Source organism: Melospiza melodia, chromosome 16 (assembly GCF_035770615.1).
Source record: "Melospiza melodia melodia isolate bMelMel2 chromosome 16, bMelMel2.pri, whole genome shotgun sequence".
Taxonomy (NCBI): Eukaryota; Metazoa; Chordata; class Aves; order Passeriformes; family Passerellidae; genus Melospiza; species Melospiza melodia.
In genome coordinates, this window is record NC_086209.1 from 19,125,925 (window position 1) to 19,147,023 (window position 21,099).

The 21,099-nt window shown below is 42.9% G+C and overlaps 1 long non-coding RNA gene across 3 annotated transcripts in view; it reads left to right on the top strand.

Annotated features, from left to right (window-relative positions):
- The first annotated feature begins 867 nt into the window (after positions 1 to 867).
- The window catches only part of LOC134425845 (uncharacterized), a 28,902-nt gene continuing 8,670 nt past the window's right edge, over positions 868 to 21,099 (top strand). For all 3 annotated transcript variants that reach the window (XR_010029782.1, XR_010029781.1, XR_010029780.1), the window contains exons 1-4: positions 868 to 1,005; positions 6,160 to 6,265; positions 16,795 to 17,112; positions 19,204 to 19,373. This is a non-coding gene — a long non-coding RNA (uncharacterized LOC134425845). The remainder of the gene's footprint in view (positions 1,006 to 6,159; positions 6,266 to 16,794; positions 17,113 to 19,203; positions 19,374 to 21,099) is intronic.

Consider the following 21,099-nt stretch of genomic DNA (forward strand, 5'->3'; position numbering starts at 1 on the left):
TGGAAGGAATAAGGAGAGATTTCTGATGCTCCTGCTCAGTCCCCAGATGGATGTAGCAGTAATTAGAAGGGATTTCTCTGCTGTTTTCCCCCCTTTACCAGTTCAGATCTTCTGGACAATAACTTTCTCTAGAGATTCAAGTGACAGACTGTGTTTAAGTTAGGAAACAACACATCAGAAATAGCTGCTGGTTGCTGAATTGGCAGTGTTGTACTCCAAGAAGCCCCACAAAAATATGGCAGAAACTGGAAAAACTTTAATTTTTTAATCAATTTTCTTCCCAGCCCTTCTTTCCTCCAGTTAAGTGATGTTTTGAAATTCCTGGCTGTTTTCATCTGTATGTTGAAATAATTTGTTATTAAAAATGCTTCTGTATTTTCCCCTTCCTTTTTAATTTTAAAGTATTTTCCTGAAGTTAAAATTAGTTCAGGGACAGTTAAGAACAGCAGTGCTGCAGTGTTTGGCATTTTTTGCCCAACACTGCTTCAATAAAATATGTTTTACTGATTAGATGAACGTACATGAAAACTAAATGACATTTCCTTAATCAGATTGTCAAAAATCTGGGCAAAACTGACACATAACCCCAAAATTTGGACATGAATGTAACAGAGATATTCTTTGGAACCAAAAACCCCCAAAAGATCAAAAAAACCTCTTTAATTCTTTAAGAAACTGTAATTAACTTTTGTAATAAATGTTCCTTCTAAATGGCTACACAGGGAAGCATCTTCTGAGAACGGAATATGAAATAATCTTAAGGCAATTACAAAGAAGTTTTTGATTCTCAAAATTTAGTATAATTACGTGATTTTCTTTTGTGTGCAAGCAGCCTTGGCACTGAACTCCCACAAAATGATGAGTCATGTGGAGCCGGTTGTTTCCCTGAGAACAGCAAGAAGAAGGTGAAAATCATCTTTTGAATTCAAGAGCCCAGGAGTGCCACGTGTGAATTTAATTTCACAGCAGAGCCTAGGGCACAGAGTTCCCCCGATGCTTGAAGAGGTGAGCTCTGGGCCCCTGGAGGCCTGGCAGGGTGGGCAGGGGTGGAATCTCGTTCTCTGAGGTGTGGGGATGCTCTCAGGCTGCAGCAGAGCTGACTCCACCCAGGGTTTGGTTTCCCTGCCGGGATGGTGGCAGGGCAGGAGCTGGGAGAGCCTGCTTGACTCTATTGTGCGTTGAGAGGTGAATGTGGTGGGGGCACTTAGCAGGTTTCTCCTGTCAGGTTTGGCAAAAACAGAGAAATTCAATGTTTTACTGGGTGCCTGTGTGGGTGCAGCAATGGGTGCTGCAGAACAGGCGGGCAGAGGGACCCAGCAGTGACACCCTAAATCCAGGGTCAGTGGCTGAGTCTGTGCCCTTGCACTGAAAACTGCTCACCTCGGCTGTCTTAGCCCACAAAACCTTTTGGATTCCATCCCATTTTTGTCTGCACCCAAAAATTACTGTTAAATTGCTTACAAATAATCTTTGTAATTTCATTCAGCTCTCAAAGTCATCTTTACTGCTAAATTTATGTCTGAAGGTGCTTTGTCACATTGTGCACTGTTCTACCAAGATCAGAGATTCTATTGTTAAAAGACACTTTGGATTAAGCAGCACCTTCTGTATTTTTTCAGAACTGAAAATATTTTTTCTCACAGGTTTTGTTTTATATAAACAATAATCAGAATTGAGTTGCTTTAATTTAAGTTCCTTTAAAACCCACAATCAGATGTCAGTGGTGCCCAGTGACGGGATGAGCGGCAGTGGGCACAAACCATGATGCAGAAAATCTGTTTTAAATATAGGAAAAACACCTTTTTGGTAGTTAAGGTGGTGCCATAGGTTTGGGACAGGCTGAGAAAGGGAATTCCTGGAGAAAATAAAAAGCAGACTGGCCCAAGGCCCTTGAGTGGAGCCTGCTCTGAGCAGGGGTGGGAGCAGCTGAGCTCAGGAGCTTCCACCCCAGGGATTCTCAGATAAATATTAATCAGCAAAAGGGATTGTTCCCTGTTTTCAGAGAAAGGAAGTTCTAATTAATGCACCTTTTCAAAATGAGCTATGCCTCTGCTAACACAGTCTTTAGAGCAGGAATCTCTATTATAGCTCATTTTTTCCCCTGCATTCTGGCTCTGGCAGGAACTTGGTGTGCCATCTCTCTTCATTAGGAGCTCCATGTCACATTCCCAGGAGCAAACAGGGCCCCTGCAGGACATGTGCCGTGTGGCTGCAGAGGCACTCAAGGATAATCAAGCACATTAAACAATAATTTGATTTATTCCATGTTTGCTTTCTATGGGGATATAAAAACTGCCTGATGCCTAATTCATTTCCAGGCAGGCTCTTGCCATGGCACAGATGCGGGCAGGCAGTGACAGTGCAGATGTTGGGAGGCAGTGACACATTGCAGATGTTGGGCAGGCAGTGACAGTGCAGATGTTGGCACACAATGACAATGCAGATGTTGGCACACAGTGACAGTGCAGATGTTGGCACACAGTGACAATGCAGATGTTGGGCACACAGTGACAGTGCAGATGTTGGGTGCACAGTGACAATGCAGATGTTGGGCAGGCAGTGACAGTGCAGATGTGGGCAGGCAGTGACAGTGCAGATGTTGGGTGCACAGTGACAGTGCAGATGTTGGCACACAATGACAATGCAGATGTTGGGGACACAGTGACAGTGCAGATGTTGGCACACAATGACAATGCAGATGTTGGGGACACAGTGACAGTGCAGATGTTGGCACACAGTGACAATGCAGATGTTGGGCACACAGTGACAGTGCAGATGTTGGCACACAATGACAATGCAGATGTTGGGCACACAGTGACAGTGCAGATGTTGGGCACACAGTGACAGTGCAGATGTTGGCAGGCAGTGACAGTGCAGATGTTGGCACACAGTGACAGTGCAGATGTTGGGCAGGCAGTGACAGTGCAGATGTTGGCAGGCAGTGACAGTGCAGATGTTGGCACAGCTGTGACAATGCAGATGTTGGGCAGGCAGTGACAGTTCTGTGCCCACAGCTCTGCTCTAGGAGAGGAAAAATATAAACCAAATTCTTTTTCAAGAATTTGTTTTCTTCCAAAATTTGTTTTTTCCCATGTTTATTTTTTCCCAAATGACAAATAAAACTAACTTATCAAAGGCAGAAACCTAAAAAAAAAAAAACGTGGCAATTATCCTTTCAGTTTTCTCTGAGGGTGAGTGCTTGAAGACATGAAATTTTTATGATAGACCTAAAGTCAACAATTTTTTTTTTGTCTGAAGCAGGTAAAGGTTTATTCTGATTGTACAGATATCGAGGGTTCTGCTAACTGAAAATGGAAATATAAAGTTAAATAGACAAAAAGTTAAAAGCAAACTTTATAATAACTCCAAAAAGGTGATTTTCCATTTCTTTGTTAACACATATTCTAATTTGGATGGCTGGAGTGTTGTGAGTAATCCATTGCTATGGAACATCATTTATAAAACACCACTTAACAAGTCTTGTGTGAAGTATCTATTATTAGCAGATTGTTGATTTCTAAAGAGCAGAGAAAACCATCAAAGGTAGAGGCGAGATAAAGGATGAAATTTCACTTTTGAAAGTAGTTTTTAAGGAGGCAAAACAAACCATGGAAACTTTTAGCAATTATTATTCCTAATGGAACACCATTATTTTAGAAATTCTTGAGGGGATAAATCCGGAGGTCAGGTTTAGAAACACACAGAAGCAGCAGCACGGATATGAAAAATAAAATGTCACATCTGAGAGCTCTTCCAGCACTGTTTTGGCACAATATCAGCCATTCTCCAGCCTTGTCCTGCAGCAGCAGCCAAGGTCACCCGCACCCATCCAGCCCCAGGATGCTCCCTGGGCCGGGCTCTGCAGGAGCCTGCAGTGCAGAGGGGCAGGGTCCCCACTCCTCACAGACCAGTCTGCCCTGCACTCGCACTCCAGAGTCTTCCTTTGCTGCCTGCTTTTTTATTTTATTTACTTCTTTACAAATTCCAGGTTGGTTTTTTTTTTCTTTTCCTGGGATTGGGAGCGCAGGAAGGCAAAGTGTTCCTAAATGGGGGCCAAGCCCAGGTGGGCAGGTGTGGGATTTTCTGAGACCCCATTGAGGGGAGGAATGATGACCCTGATTCCGTGTTCTTAGAAGGCTAATTTATTATTTTGTGATCTATATTATATTAAAGAATACTATACTAAACTATACTAAAGAATAGAGAAAGGATACTTACAGAAAAGATAATAATGAAAACTCGTGACTCTCTTCAGAGTCTGACACAGCTTGGCCCTGTTTGGCCCAGCAGGTTTTACAAAATCTCTGCATTCTGATGCCAATGTCCATTTAGAAATGGCCAGTTCTGAAGGAACTGGAGCCGTGAAAAATGGGGTTTATGTCAGATATTGCAACTCCTCTTTAATTTCAATTCCAGAGAGTCAATCTTCAATCTCCCACTGTGGTCAGGGCACTGGAGCTCTGCATAATTCACAGGTTCTTTGATAGACAGCACTGATTATTAGCTTCTTCTTCTTTTTTCTTTTTTTTCTTTTTTCCTAATATTTCATTCTTTCAGAATATCTCTGCTTTTGAAGGCAGAACCAGGAAGTTTTTCTGAGGATAGCTACAACATATTGTATAAAAATACTTTTTCCAAGACTTGCTTACCAACAAGATTTTCCCTTTATTGTTTTTCTAAATTAATAAAATCAGTGTTTATTATGCATTAATCATCTCTTTCTATTAGAGAAGTGCAATAAACACATTTTATTCATTTATTTGTATGCTACCACTCAGATCCCCTCATGTTTAGATCATGGCTGGGTTATTCAGGGCTCTCTGCAGACCTATAACAAAGAAACAAGTGCTCCAGAGAATTTACAGTATACATGAAAGAGAAGATGAAATAACAGAGCAAGACAGACAATCAAGGCTGGGGAAGAAAAGGAAGATAAAAAAGTGAACAGAACTAGGCAGGAAACAAGAGTCACTCATGACTCCTGGTAAAACAAGGCACAAATGTGAGAGTATGATATTTGATCAAAAATGCTCTGAGATTCATGCACAGATGTTACAAAAAGAACTAAGATCTGCTTGCATTATTTCTAATTAATTACCTAAAATCACAGCCATCTTTACATTTTAGGGACTGAGACTCCCTGGCTCTGTTGGTATTTCAGGTTATTTTCCATTTCTCACAGAATTTTGAGGGTTTTTGTCCTCAGGGTCATTGGCTCACCTGGTCTGCTTCTCAGTTTTGTCAGTAATGTCCTCTGTGGACAGTCATTTATTTCTTTGGGTGTTTTTTGTAATTAGTGACTGATTTTGAGAACTGATCTTTCATTCTCTAATTACAGAGATGCTGAGAGGTGAGTTTTATTATTTTTTTATTATATCTAGAATATGCCCTTGGTCAGCATTCTACATGACTGTCAGCTTTCTCTCTTAATTGCTAACTCAGGATTCAGAACATGTTTCTTCCATTGAGAAAACCTTGACCAAAGCTAGTTTCTATCTTCAAGAAAGATTATTTTCCTGTTGTCTGACATTCTTCGCTGGGAAATGTTTAAATCTGAATTATTTCTCACTCTCTAGCTTTTCCTGTGCTCACATTTACCTCCACAGCCCCATGCCCTACGCATGCAGGTGTATGGAATCCTTGTAACACCAGAGGAAAACACTTCTCTCTAAGTACACACCAATTAATTCCTGTTTCAGGACTGTAATGGCTCCTGTTCCTTGGTGATTTGTCACTTCAGCCCCTCGTGGACACAGCAGAATTTGGTGCTGCAACGTTCTGGAATTCCCTCCACACCTGTGCTAAGGGCATGGGCCCTGCTGATGAATGCCCCGTGCTGCGAGCACGGATGTGCCATTAATCACATTAAGAAATAGGCCTAACAAGCCATAATTTAAAAGAAGGACTGTGTTCCCAGCTCTGCTTTTAGTCAAAGTGAAGCAGCCTGTGAATATCTCTGCATTGAGGGTGCACTTTTGGGGGTGTTTTTGCCATGTCCTTTTCCAGGCATGCTCCCCATCCCAGGGAATGGCACAGAGCTCCCTCCATGCCCAGGAACCCCCTGAATATTAAACTAATATCTGCTCAATATTGCCCTAATCACAGCCAGAGCACGGGCAAATTACTGACCCTAATCCTCATTTACCCTTTCTGTGACAGGATCAGGACCTGCTTGGAGGACTCAGGAATCCCACCCAAAACTGGAGCTGCTCCCCCAACAGCCACTCTGAAATTGCCATCAGCAGAAGCTGCATTGTTTGAACAGGTAAGTGACTGCAAGCAAGAGACAGAATTAGCATCATCTCTTCTTTAAAACTACACCTGCCATTTAAAGTTTTAAAGAAGTGAGATCTTAGCCGAAATCACCTTTGTAATTTACTGACGCTCATTTCCATGCAATTTTGTCAGAACAGCACAAACTCGGTGTTGGCACAGCCTGAGCCTCCAAAGCTGGGCTCGGTTTGTGCAGATCTCCTGTCTGTCAGGATGACACTGATTTTCTCAGATTTCACACAAACTTTCCACTCAACTCTCAGTATTTTATTGCCAGCTTTGAGCAGGTGAGGAGCAATTCCCTCTGATGCTGGGCACAGACCCTGAGCGAGCCCCTGCCACGCCACGGGTGAGTGCAAAGGGAACAAAACACACTTGGACATTGGTCTGTGGGTGGCTGTGAGAGGGAATGGTTGCTCCTCTGACCTGGCTCACGTTAATCCCTGAGCACAGCACCCCAGGTCCTCTCCTCAGAGCTGGAATTGCACCCAGGACCTGCCAGACCTCACACGTCCCTCCTTGTTTATATCTGAATTTTGAAAAAGCCAAGCATCTGCACCTGCTCACCTTGAACAGCCTTCTAAGAACTATTCCAGAAAGTCAAACCCTAACTTTTTACAGTCCCTCTTTGCAAGTTGGAGAAAAAAAAGACAGAAATATCACATTCCATGAGAGGAAAATGGGAGCTAAATTTGCAAAGGTCACTTTTCACTTGTAGCTGCAAAGATCTGTTATCTCAGGTGTTGCAATGTCGAAATTCTTTTATTCGCTGAGGTGCCGCCTCTCCTTGGGCTTGTGAAAATTCTCCTACAGTTGCACACATTTAATGAGAAGCAAACAGGGTGTTTAAAACCCTGGACTCTGCAGGAGCCAGTGCAGGTAGAAACATTAATTGGTTTAATATTCAGGTGTTTATTTCAGGGCATTGCAGCAGTAAAAAGTTTCTTGTCCATACACTCTTCAGGGAAACTGTGAAAGTCCAGAACAAATCACAGATGTATAATAATATTATTAAGCTTCTTAAATAATATTTTAAAATACTATTTTAAATAATATTTTAAAGTAATAAAAATAGTTTTAAATAATTTTAAATTTAAAATAACAAAAATAATTTAAATTTAAAATAATAAAAATATTATTTTAAATAATATTTTTAAACTTCCTAATTTTGTCTTAGCTGTCAGGGGAGGGGCTCTGCAGGTGAGAGCACACCTGAGCCTTTCCCACCACAGAACCGGGTTCAGATCTGATAAAATCCGAGTTTGGAAACGCTGGTTTATCTGTTTGTGTAGGGGTGCTATAAAAAGCACATCACCATGGCATCCCAGCTCTTTCCAATTAAAGAAAACCATTCCTACCATTTACTTAGCAGCTCTGACAATAGCCTGCAGCAGCAGTAAAACAACTTGACTGCCTGGCATTTTACAAGATAAATTCCTCACTACACTCTGTTTTTTCTTGCACTGTTGCTTGCAAAGACTTTAAAACTTACTGCTCCTTCAGCAGCTGGGACTGGTGTTGTTGCACTCATTTGGGCCATGGATCACTGGCTACACTTTGTGCCTTCACATGCCACTTTGAGAAAAATCAATTTCAGTCTTGAGGAGCTCAGACTGGTGTTGCAGAAGATCAGTGCACATCTCCAGGTGCTGCAGGGCATTGGCGTCTTGATGTGGATTCAACAAAACATGACATAGGTATGGGGCAAAATTGCTTGCTCTCATGCTAAGGGATCCTCTGAGGAAAGTTACACAGTAAATCGGAATGCTGGGAGGGCGTGCAAGGCACAGCAGCTGCAGTGAACACTTCTATGTTTCTCACAGTCTTAGCACAAAAAAACATTATTTATGTTGCTATCTGTAAATGGCTGTGCTAATAAGTGTTGTAGGTACAATAGGAGATCAGATAATATTTAATATAGAGATTAGAAATAGCATGTAGCTCATGGAAAGAAGTATTTTGAGCCTAATAATAGTTGGAAGTATCTAAAAATCTTCTGTCTAGCATTAATTGTCACCTAAATCAGATATAATGTCAATACAGTTACTCTCTACCTTTGTTAAGTCTCTGCAGGGTTTTTATACATGTGCAAAGCTTGTGGAAAGGATCACTGACTTCCTTGGCCCTGCTGTATTTCCACACAGACACAAGAGTTAATTTCTCAATGTCTGTAATTTGGCAGGGCTGTAGCCCTGTCTGTCTGAAGGGCTCGGGCTGCATTTCCACGGGATGTTAACTGTGAGCACAGCAGAAATGCTGAGCCCAGATGAGGCATTTTCTGCTGAGCTCTCAGCAATGGTCCCTGCCAGATCATGTTTCTGATGGCTTTTGAAGGAGCAGCTCTGCCTCCAAAGAGGTTGTGCTAAACCAAGAATCGTCTGTTTGTAAGAACTGAACTTCCTGCTGGGCGGGGGGCTGCCTGTCCTGCTGCAGCTGACAGGAGTCAGATGGGTTCTGGTGCAAGGGTAAAGCAGAATATTCCCTTCCCTGGGCACGCAGGCTGCCCTGATGCGGATCTGTGCTCCTGTCTGCATCCCACCAGCTGGGAGCTGCTGCTGCTTCCTCCCCACAGCACCAGCAATGAAATCCCATCTGGAACCTGCTGGATTTCCTTACCTGGGCCCTCCTCAGCCAAGTGAGCCCAACAGAGCAGGCTTAGGGGAATTTTGCTGATCAGATGATGGGGCTGGGACAGGTTTGGGGTTGCTCAAAGGAGCAGCTCCACCAGGAGACTGTGGCAGCATCACAGAATCACAAAATCACAGAATCACAAAATTACAGCATCACAAAATCACAGAATCAATAAATCACAGCATCACAGAATCACAGGATCACAGGATTGAAAAATCACAGAATCACAAAAACACAGCATCTCAGAATCACAGAATGAACTAGATTGGAAAAGACCTTTAAGATCACCTTGTCCAATCTATGACCTGGGATTATTGCACCAGCCTCGCTTTACCTGGAGAAGGAGGTGTGAAACAGCTTAATTGATAAACAGGGTGTGGATCTGAGATGAACAGAGGCTGGAGCTCCCCATTCCCAGTGGAAGCACCAAGCACTCAGCCAGCTGCAGGCTCAGGAGCAAAACCAAGAGAACAGCAAGGGAGGGTGAGCAGTCAGACTTCTCTGATGATTTATTCCTATTTTCTTCTTTTTTTCTGCACAGTTTTCCAGAAGATGCAGTTAAACAAGCAGGTGTGGTATTGAAATACACTGTGCATTCTTCCCACAACAAATATGGATCTGTGCAGAGACAGCCAAAACTTCCCCAGTCATGCCAGCTTTGCTTGTGCTCTGTTTGGAAGGAGAAGGCAGGTGAAATTCCCTGCCAGATACCAGCTCTGTGTAAAAAACCAGATAAAGGAGCTGTACAATATGACCGAATTAAGAAATTCCAAGTCTATGACTCAACTTGATCATAAACCCAATCTTCACTGAAATCTGAAAATGAAAATGAATTTCATGTGAAATATGAAAACCAAACAAGGATGTTTCAAGTGCTTCTTTATGCAAATTCTGGATTTTTTTTTCTTATTGTTTTCTTTAAAAAACAGGTGGTAATGGTGAGGAGGATTTTGTGACAAATGATTTTGACATTTACGCATTTTGCTGAATGCTAGTGGGCATTTGTAATTTATTGTAATGATTTATGAGCAAAGAAGCCCAACATTGTTGAAGTGCTGATATCTTTTCTGCAATTCTGGCAAAGATTTTTTAAACAACAATATTCTCCTTTTGTAATTCAGGGTTTCTATAGCACATAGAACATTTACATTTGTTCCTACAGGGGAAATTTCACAATGACATCACCTGCACTTTATCTTCTTTTTTTTGGGAATATCTTTGAGCACAAATCAGTTTATACATTCCTGATTTTATGATACTCCAGTTTCAGATCATGTGTATTACAGGTGACTGAGCACCTAGTCATCCAAAATATTGGCAGGATATCCAATCTTGTTTAAGTTCCCCTCTAGTGGGAGCAAGGCTTCTGTATGCATCAAATACACTCAATATAGTTATTTTCAAGAAAATCTGAAGAAAGAATCACTCTATCTTGGAGGGGGTGCTGTTGTTCCACTTTTGTTAACGAGAGTTTTAACAACTATCAGGAGCCTGGTTGATAAATTAGAACATCAGAAAAATGAAAAGGAACTTTGAGCAGTGAGTTACGGGCCACAATCACTGGAGCATTTTGGTGCACAGATCCCTGCGGTGTTTCCTGGTGCAATTTGAGCTTTTGATTTCCATCTCATTTTACTTAACAAAGAAATCTGCCCCACTCACAAAGAGAAATTCCCTCACTAGAAATGAGCTGTTCAAAAGCTGAGTGGAACAATGCAAACATTTCCTGGAAATCCTCCTTGTGTTTCTGTGGGATTGACTGTCAAGCTCTGAAATGCATTTGATGAAATTACGGCTGTGCAAACCCACTTGTGTGAGCCCTAGCATGTAATTCCAGACTGTTGTCATGCTGTTCAAGAATTGTTCTTCCTATACATTGGCTTTCCTGACCATATGCTTAAAAGTTTATTTTCAGGAGCAGAATCAGTTGATAGGGCTGAGTTATATTTATGTTATCTTCACTGGTGCACTTAAAGAAGGAAAAACTCAGTTTTGGAGGTTTTCCTAATTAGTCATCACCTTGAATGGAGTGGGCTCGAGGAAGAATGCCTCAGCCATGCTCTATTTTTCATTGCTTTCTGTTTGTTTCTTGTGTGGAGGGTAATGTTTAGAGCAGCATTACCGCTCATTACCCTGCTTAGGACACGACTGTTTGCACTAACTGCCAGAATCTTTTTTTGGAGAAAAATATACTTTTCCACTTAGTTTGCTGTTTCTAAATCCAACAAATATATCACATGCCATTTCCTTTTTTTGCAGTTTCTGCAATACCATATTTCATGCACAAAGCTAAAATTATCTGTGTGTTCAATTTTAGGTGACTTCAAAATTAGCTCATTTGTGGAAAATATTTTGGAATGAGTGTCTAAAGCAATTCTACCCCTATTCCTTCTCATACACAAGAGAAGCAAACCCACATTTTTTCTGTCTTCCTCTCCTTGCTGCCTCACGTGAAAAGCAGATATTTTTTTTCTATGTTTATTCCCTGTTTTGCTGGGTTTTGGGACAACTTTGAAGAAGATACTCTAGGCAGATAACACAGAAAGAACTGAAACTCATAAATTAATTAGATAATCTCCTTCCAGCCTCAGCTGGCTCCAATGAGGGCTCTTTAAAACCTCATCAGATTGTTTGGAGCTGTAGTGGCTGCTCAGGAGGATCTGGAGCTCCTCCTGTTCATGGCCAAGTGTCACTCCACGCTTGCAAAGATTTCCTCTTGTTAAGTCTGGGATAAAGGTGTCTTAGCTCAGCTCAATGACATGTATTTTAAATATTGAGTGGCAAGGTGGTTTAGAAGGCCAAAAATGTGATTTCAATGTACTTAATTCTGGTTTAGCACCACTCATTGCCCCTGGTGGTTTTCCTGCTCTGTAAACAGCAAATGTATCAGGGACTGAATCAAACCCAAACCCTGCGTCTCTATAAGGAGTACATTAACTTGTCAAAAACTCATTAAAATGATAATTTGTGAGTGTTTTAATGAAACTATTTTGACAGAGAGACAGGAGAAGCAGCAGAAGGATACAAGAAAACCGTGAGTTAATTACCTGACCTTAAAAGCCTCACCTAAAATATCAAAAGAAAAAACCAGTGTTTATTTTTGCTTCAATACTTGTGACACTCCTCACAGATACATCTTCTTTACCTGTGGTGCTATAAAGGACCTTTTTGAGACATGAATGATTGGGAGAAAAACAATGCTCTTACATTAAACATCTTTATTAATATGGATACTCTGTGATTTAGCTGTGCCTAGCTTCAAACCGTGATGTTTTGGAAGACAAAGTACAACCAGAATTTAGAATGAATGTGAGAAATAAGTATTTGTGGATGGATACTTCACTGAAAAGTCGAGTTTAATCCTTATTCAAATTGAATTTCCTTTGAGAAAGCTTAAGGCTATCAATCTATTATCAGACAACAAAACTGACTATTACTCATTCCAGTTGGATTTGGTTTTTTTTTTTTATTAAATCTGAAAGAAGTGTGGTGAACTAATGTGTTTGTAAACCACAGCAGATTGACAGTCATGTTTGATTTGGGAACAAAAGAGCTTTGGTGCAGTTTGCGTTTCCTGATCCTTTTTCCTTTCCTTTCGTCCCTTGCTGGTTTCTCCTGCTCTGTTATTGTTGTGGTTTGTTCTTTACTCGTCCTGGGCTGAGTTAGGGCAGGGTGAGGGATGTGAGGGGTGGGATTCTCACCTGGCTGAGGTCTCTGTGCTCACAGACACCCCCAATGTGACACAGAACTGTTTCCAGGGCAGAACCTCTGAAACCTGGAGGGAAATCCTGGTGGCCATGGATGCCTGTGACGGTGTTCACAGGGGTCTGAGGATGAGGGGAGAGATGAGGATCTGACTCCATGTTTCAGAAGGCTGATTTATTATTTTATGTGATATATTACATTAAAACTATACTAAAAGAATAGAAGAAAAGGATTTCATCAGAAGGCTGGCTAAGAATAGAAAAATAAGTAATGACAACAAAGGCTTGTGGCTTGGACAGAGAGTTCGAGCCAGCTGACTGTGATTGGCCATTAATCAGAAACAAGCACATGAGACCAATCCCAGATGCACCTGTTGCATTCCACAGCAGCAGATAATCATTGTTTGCATTTTGTTCCTGAGGCCTCCCAGCTTCTCAGGAGGAAAAACCCTAAGGAAAGGATTTTCCATAAAAGATGTCTGTGACAGATGCCAAGTGTGCCTTGCCTTCAGCAGGACAGAGCAGGGATGGGACTGGCCCTGAGCCCAGGGCCATGGGGAGCAGAGCTCTGCTCCAAAGGCAGGGAGCCTTTGAGAATCCCTGGATGGTTTGGGCTGGAAGGGACCTTAAAGCTCCTCTGGTTCCTCCCCTGCCATGGCAGGGACACCTCCCACTGTCCCAGGCGCTCCAGCCCCAGTGTCCAGCCTGGCCTTGGGCACTGCCAGGGACCCAGGGGCTGCTCTGGGCACCTGTGCCAGGGCCTGCCCACCTTGCCAGGGAACAATTCCTGCCCATTATCAAACCTCAACCCACCTTCCTTTACCTCAAGGGCATTAATGCTCATCAGTCATTTCCTCGTTGTCACTCTGCAGCTGTGCTCATCCCTGCCCTGGACCAGGGATCTCCTCATCTCTGAGCCTTTTATATCAACTCTATTGCTTTCCTCCCCTCCTGCTCTTTAAAATAATATTGATTTGTTTGTTTTGCCAAAAGAATGCTTTTAGGGGGCCAGCCAGGAGCAATGAAAGTCACAGATACTAATTAAGGCAGTCACACATTAATAGATTGCTTTTCTAGAGGTTTGAAATCACCATACGTTGTAAAGTCAAAATTAATCCTCTTTAAGTGACACGTAAACGAGGACAGGTTATTATTTGGAAAACAGGAGCAAAACCTGTAGCCTCTACCTCATTAAGTTATTTTGGTCCAGAACCACAATAATCAGCATTGCTTGGGGCTGAAACAGATGCCCAGGGTTGTGATTAAAGGAATGTTTATGCATATGTTTGAGATAAAGCCCCAGAGACGAGGGCACAGCAGGGTTCTGTATCCAGGCAGTTCTCCTGAGCAGGGAGGGGACAGCAGTGACATTGCTCACCTCCCTCCCTTTCTGCGAGCAATGCTTTAAGGAATAAAACTCGCACTAACAGCGGGAGTCCAGCTGAGAGGTTTTGCTCTGAATGTGCTGCTCAGTCACAGCACAAGCAGCACTTCAGGTGGATTCAGTCCCATTTTTCCCCCCTGATAGTTGTATCATTAGGATTTTACTTGAATTTCAGATGTTAAGTATACAATAACACAAAATGATTAATGGCCCATCCTCGGGAATGTGTCACGTCAATAAAACTGGTCTTTAATAGCTCTGCTACAATTCCCAAGCTGAAAGAATTTCAAGAGTCACTTAAGACAAAACCTATTTTTCTTTATCAGAATTCCTTAGCAGTTCTGTGCCTGAGCACAGAGGACAGGAAGGGCTCAGGAACCACGCAGGGGATTATTGCCCCATTCTCTCACTCCTGTTCAGGCAGGAGAACAACAGAAATATTGCTTGCAGTTCCTTTCCTGTATCTCCCACCATCCCAGTGACCAAATTAACCTGTGCTGCTGGAAATATCACTGACTCCAATAGAATACAGGAGCTGCAAAAATTCCAAAAACATTAATTGGAATGTTCAAAAAACCCCTATTTGTTTCCTTTGTGACTTTTTGTGGGACCGAAAAATCCTTTATGAGACCTCATCCACTTCTCTTGGGGGAGTGTCTGGAAATCAGTCATGGATTGGATGGAAGGTGAGGACAACTTCCAGTTTTTGCATTGTCCATTTCTTTAGCCCCAGTTTGTGCCCCCAGGAAGGCAGATGCAGCTCCTGGGGTCAGGTAGGCCTGCTGAAACCTGAATGGTTCATAAAAGGGAAAAACAAAACAAAAAGCTCTAGATGTCTGGAGATGCTGCTGCTGAAAAGCTCCAAAATTACAATACTCAAACTGATTGCATGAAATTTCCAGCTGTTAAAAGCTGAACTTGATTCCTCCTTTAATCACTCTGAACACATAATACTTGTCTGAAATTAAAGGTCATCCACTCACCCAGGGCCCTACAAACGTGCTTTGACATTAAAAGGTCTACAATTAAAATCCAGCAGGAGGGACGGGGCAGGGCTGCTCCTGGGGCCAGGGACCATTTCCATCTGGTGCTGGGGCTGAGAGAGAGGGGCTGGGTGGGCTCGGGCAGGGGGACCCTCCTTGTGATGGATTCACAGGGGTCCGAGGGTGAGGGGAGAGATGAGGAGCTGACTCCGTGTTGCAGAAGGCTGATTTATTATTTTATGATATATATTACATTGAAAATATACTAAAAGAATAGAAGAAAAGGTTTCATCAGAAGGCTAGCTAAGAATAGAATAGCAAAGAATGGTAACAAAGGTTTGTGGCTCAGCTCTCTCTCTGAGCCAGCTGACTGTGATTGGCCATTAATTAGAAACAAGCACATGAGCCCAATCCCAGATGCACCTGTTGCATCCCACAGCAGCAGATAACCATTGTTTGCATTTTGTTCCTGAGGCCTCCCAGCTTCTCAGGAGGAAAAATCCTAAAAAAGGATTTTCCATAAAACGTGTCTGTGACAATGGGGATCAGCAGGACCGGGCACAGCCCCAGATGTGGCACAGCTGGGCTGCAATCAGGCTGCAGCCAAACGTGCCAGTGCCAAGTTCAGAGCAGCAAGGGGGGCTCAGCCTGGCCCAGGGCACCCCCAGAGCTGCCCCTGAGCCCTGGCAGTGAGAGCTGCAGAGCTCTCAAGGCCACCCCACTCTGATGCCTCAATGTTTAGGAGAAATCTGGCTGTTCCTCTGCTTTTAAAGAAAATTATTTCTTTACCAGCAGAGCAGAGAGTCTCTTTTCCTTTACATTTCTGTCAAAAAACAATTGGTGTGTCAGGCTGCATTATGTCTCATGGTTTGGTGAAACACGAGCTGACGTACTGTAACCAAAAGGGATTTGAACATATCATGTCAGAAACTGGGAGCAGGAATGCAGCCTCTTGCTCTCTCTGTCTTGGCAGGAGTTCTTGTTTTCAACTCTTGTTTTAATTCCTCTTGATTGCCAATTAAAAAAAAAAAATCACTGCAAAGACAAGTGTCCAGTTCTGCTGCCTGTGCTCAATGTCCCTTTAATCTTTCCTTCTGTTCCTTGAGAAAATGCAAAAAAATCATGAAAGCAGAAGAAAGTCTACCCAGGTCAGAGAATTTGCTTAGAAAAAATCACCTGTGAGACTTGACAACCTGAAGAAAGATTAATGAAAACAAAAAGAAATTTGGAAATTAAAGAAACAAGAAAAAACCCCCAAGGAATCAATAGAAATCAGCGCATAAGAAAGCAGAGAAACCTGATGCCAGTCATCATCATTTTGGGGGATGATACACGTCAAAGAGTGAACCTGAGAGATTGGCAGTAATATTTTTAAAGGAGAAATCCAGGGCAATTTCTGCTGCTGTCTCAGTGTGATGGGATTAGGAGGCAGCCCCAGGCATCCCCTTGCCCTTGGGCAGTCTGGGTTTGTGTGCCCCTGACCTCTCCTGATATCCTGCCCAATTTATGAACTCATTCATTCACTGCACTGGCTGCTTTGCACTGGTGCTTTTCCAGACACTGAAGAGAAGGAAATATAATCCCATTAGTGTTTGTTCTCGTCCCACCGCTTTGTCACTCACTCTCTTTTCTGTCACTGCTCTGTGCCTTCTTCTCCTTTCCTTGGCTCTGTTCTTCCCTTTCACATCCCCTCAGCTCATTGTCCTTTTCCTTTCAACCTTCCCCTTTCTTGTTCTCCAATTGCCTTATGAACTCCATTCTTTTCCTGTAATATTTTACATTTTTGCTCACTAGAATATTCTTCTCTTGTCTTGCCCAGGAGCTGAATTTCGCTGGAAAGGGCTCAGAAGGAGCTGCTGCCTCCCCAGTTTCCTTCTGCAGTGAGAGTTGCCTGAGCTGAGGCTGCTTTGGCCTGCATTAATATTTACAGACCTGGTTTATGGATCTGAAGATTGATTTAGCACGAGAGTAATGCAGGGGAGCAGATGAGCCATGGGAATGGTGAGCTCTGCTTTGCTGAGATTCATAAATCCAAAAGCCACGCTGAGGTGAAGAGCTTTCAGAGGAGCAGCACCTAATGCCTGAGAATCATTGGATGTCTGAAGTCTTAAACAAGTTGGAAACTCATCTTTCACAGGTACCAAAAAATGATCTTTAATGGTTAAACACATTCTCCAAACTCTTACAGAATTACAGCCTTTCTCTTTAAAATGTATAAAGTCTAAGGAGTTCAAGGAACAGCAGTTTTCCCAGGCAGTCAGGTGATAAATGTGCTATTTGCTAACATCAGGTATGCATTTTCTTACAAAAGCACTGCATATTTAAGATACTCTTGGCACTCTCATCCTTTTCTTTTTCAAAAATTATGGGAGTTTTTTTGCCACGGAGTTTTTTGTCTTCTAGACACTAAACCCAATTATTTTTCAAGGTCAAACCATGCAGTACAGATTTAATTTCAGCATGGACACGTGAAATTGTAATCAACTCATAGTTATTATTAACACCAACAGAATATTCCTGTTACAAGTGGAACACAGAAAGACTTTTGCCACCCCTTGCTGCAGAACTGCTGTGCCTTCAGTCCAGCTAGAAAGGAACATTCTGGAGTAAAATGTGACATTCAGGGGTTGGTTATGCCTCTTATGCACAATAAGTTCAGTGATGGAAGCATCAGAGCTCTGAAGCAGAGGATTTAACCCATTTACCCTCATTTAACCCAGGATTTAACCCCTGCTGGCAGGGACGGGCTCAGTGTCTGCCACACAAACCTGGGGTTTGAGGGGACACGTTCCCCTCCTGGCAGTGGGAGGGAAGGCACCTGAGAAATGCGCCTGGCAGCAGTCAAGGACTCTGCTTTCTCTTTGTGCTCCGCGTTATTCCCTGCTAGAGAAAGCGAGCTGAACTCCAGGGTGAGCCTGCATGTGTGTTTGTGCAGTCCGTGCACAGATGCTGCCTTTTACCTGTAAATCCATTTTGCTTTCAGACAAGCAGAAGAAACCATTTTCCTTGAACCACTGAGCTCTTCAAACTCTACCAGTGAGACATGCCTAAACCAGTCAGATTATTTTGCTATTTCCTGCACACTGTTTGATGTATTGTGAGCACTTCTCCTCAGTTTAGGGCTAAAAGCTTGACTTGTATAACCAAGGCCCATTATAAAAAAAAGAAGAAAAAAAGTCAAAGGCAGCACACTGTGCAATTAAAGAGTAAAACTGCAAGAGAGTTCTGTTTTCAAGAGGGTTTTTCCCTATCAGCCCATCATGCAAAGTGATGTTTATACAGCTGCTGTGAGTGTCTCGTGTGTGCTATACCCACACCACAAAAATGCACGTTTGGGAAAACAGAGCTGGAAATGCACGGGAGAAGTCACTGCAGAGGAAAACCAAAATAGACCCGTGGGGACCTTCCCTGGATTGTGAATAAGGTGTGGAGCTGGGCACAGGGCGTGAGGAGAAGTGTGGTTACACGTGCCTTGGCTCTGCTCAAACACTGAAAGGGATCCAGTGCTAATGGAGCCTTTTCCAGCACCATCCATTGCTCTCCTGGAGGAATGTGGTACCTGGTGGCACTTGTTCCTTGGCAGAAATGATGTATTTGGTGTTTCCATTTTGGCAAATCAGCCCAGCTGCGTCCCAGAGCCCTGCACTTTGCTGAGCCCCACTGCAGCCCCTGGAACCTCTCTGGGTATTGAGAGCCAGCTAAGGAAATTAGCAAAACTTGGCAAAAGTTTGGGGAAAAACTCACCCAAACCCCCTGTGACTGCTGTTTGACTCTGTGTCTGGTCTGCATTCATTACTCTGATGGGAAAGTTTGAAAATAGAGCAGAAGTGTTGCATTGAACACAGTGGCTTTCAAAAATGTCCTGAACATCACTAAAGGATCAGTGCTACCAGGAGGATCTGATCATTCCATGTTTGGCTGTTTTTACTGCTGAAAAATCTCTGGTCCTTATCAATTTGATATTTGAAGAGTCAAACCATTCCCCCCAAATGATTAATAGAATCCCCTAACATATAGGGGAAAAGGTTTAAATTTTATTTTTTTTAAAGTAATCTAAGAATAAATTGTTTTCATATAGATTTTTTTTTCTGAACCTATATTGAAGCATTTGAATTGTGCTCATGGAGCTACATTTATAAGAAAAAGTATTATCTTTTATTAGATCACATAGTATATCTTGAAAAAGAAGCATCTCAGGCTCACAAATGCTTTCTTGGCCCCTCTGCAGGGATATGGAAAATAATCTTGCTGGGAGGAAGAGAGCTCAAGGGAGAATATAGATGTCCTGTTAATCAGGACATAAAAAAGAAAGGAGAAGCTGTGATGTGACAGTGACTGGTGGGAGAAAATCTGGCAAACAGCAGAGAGAAGATCGGGAGATATGACAATTTGGGAAATGTATGTATAATTTATAAACGCAGACTTATTTTATCAATTTCGTGTAGCACTCCTGCTCAGTCTGAATTTACCGTGCTGCTGGCTGGGGCTGTGCCACAGATCACACAGGGAGCAGGCACAGCAGAGACCCGGGACAGATCACAGCACGGGGGCTGCTCAGAGCAGCACCAGGGCCAACCAGGCTGCTTAAACCAAAGGGAACTGAGGGGATCAGGCTTCCTTTAACTGGGAGCTGCCCAGGGAGGGCAGAGGGGAGAGCAGCCCTGAGAGCTGGGGCTGCAGGCTTGGGGCAATGCTCCTCACTGGGGTTAACCCGGCGTGGAATCCTTCTGCACTCGGGGTCACCAAATGGGGTGCTGGTGTTCACAGGGCTCCCAGGATGAGGGGAGAGATGGGAGTCTTGACTCCACGTTTCAGAAGGCTGGTTGATTATTTTGTGGTATATAGTATAGCAAAAGAGAATTATACACTAAAACTATACTAAAAGAATAGAGGAAAGGATTTCATCAGAAGGCTAGAAAAGAATGGAATGGAATGGAATGATAATGGAATGATAACAAAATCTTGTGACTGACCAGAGAGTCCGAGCCAGCAGACTGTGATTGGCCATTAATTAGAAACACCACATGAGCCCAATCCCAGATGCACCTGTTGCATCCCACAGCAGCAGATAATCATTGTTTACATTTTGTTCCTGAGGCCTCCCAGCTTCTCAGGAGGAAAAATCCTAAGGAAAGGATTTTCCATAAAATGTGTCTGTGACACAGGCTGACCAGCAGGGCACAGGGCATTAACACCACAGAGGAATTGTCCAAATCTCCAGGGTCTCACAGGGTCACAATGTCCCAAGAGAAGCTTTGGATTGGATTTTCATTTGCCTTTTTGCCTTTTATTCTGAGAGAAGTCTGGGTGCTTTCTCCATTAACATGGCCTTGGCAATAATATAAATTTACAGTCTGCACTCACTTTGTAAGTGCTGTAGGGTCTCACAAGATGAAACTGCAGTCTGCAGTGCTTTGTGTCTGGAGTGGGAGCTTATCTCATTCTCCTGGCTCCTGCTGTTCAGACTTTGGCTCTTCCTGCTCATTTTAGTGATACAAAACGTTCAGGTTTGGCTTCCCATCAGTGAGTGTTTACCACAATCACCTTCCCTTCCTCCTCCCTGGCTACTATGGCTTTGAAGAACTCTAAATGAGGGCTGAGCACAAGTTTGTGTGTGTGTTCTCCTGCCCTGAGCAGGGAGGATGTTTGAGAGCAGCTGGAGAGGAGGCAGGGTGTCCTCTCCACACCAGCACAGGTCAGCGCACGGATGTTTGCTCTTCCTGCCTCCTTTAAAAGGTAAATACTGCCACGAGTTTAAATTGTGGGGATTTTCTTTCTTTCACAAGTCTTTAAGCATTTAGGATCACCAAGGTGCTGCTCCTGTGCAAACCACAGCAGGTCTGACACAGGAACGGTGTGTTCATTTTGACAGAAGTGTCAAATTTGTCTTGAGTTTTTTTTCATTTGCCATATAACGCCACTGAAGGAAGCACAGAGGAAGCACTTAAGAATTGCTTTTCAAAACCAAGTTCTTCTGGCAAATCAAGAGACTTTTTTCAAACAGTTATTTGCTATTTTTAGTTCCTGTTGTAATATCCACTTTTCTAGTTGCATTTTTTTTTTTTTTTGTACCAGAAGGAATAACAGTATCTTTAAGGAGAAAACTTGATTTCTGAGGCTAGTC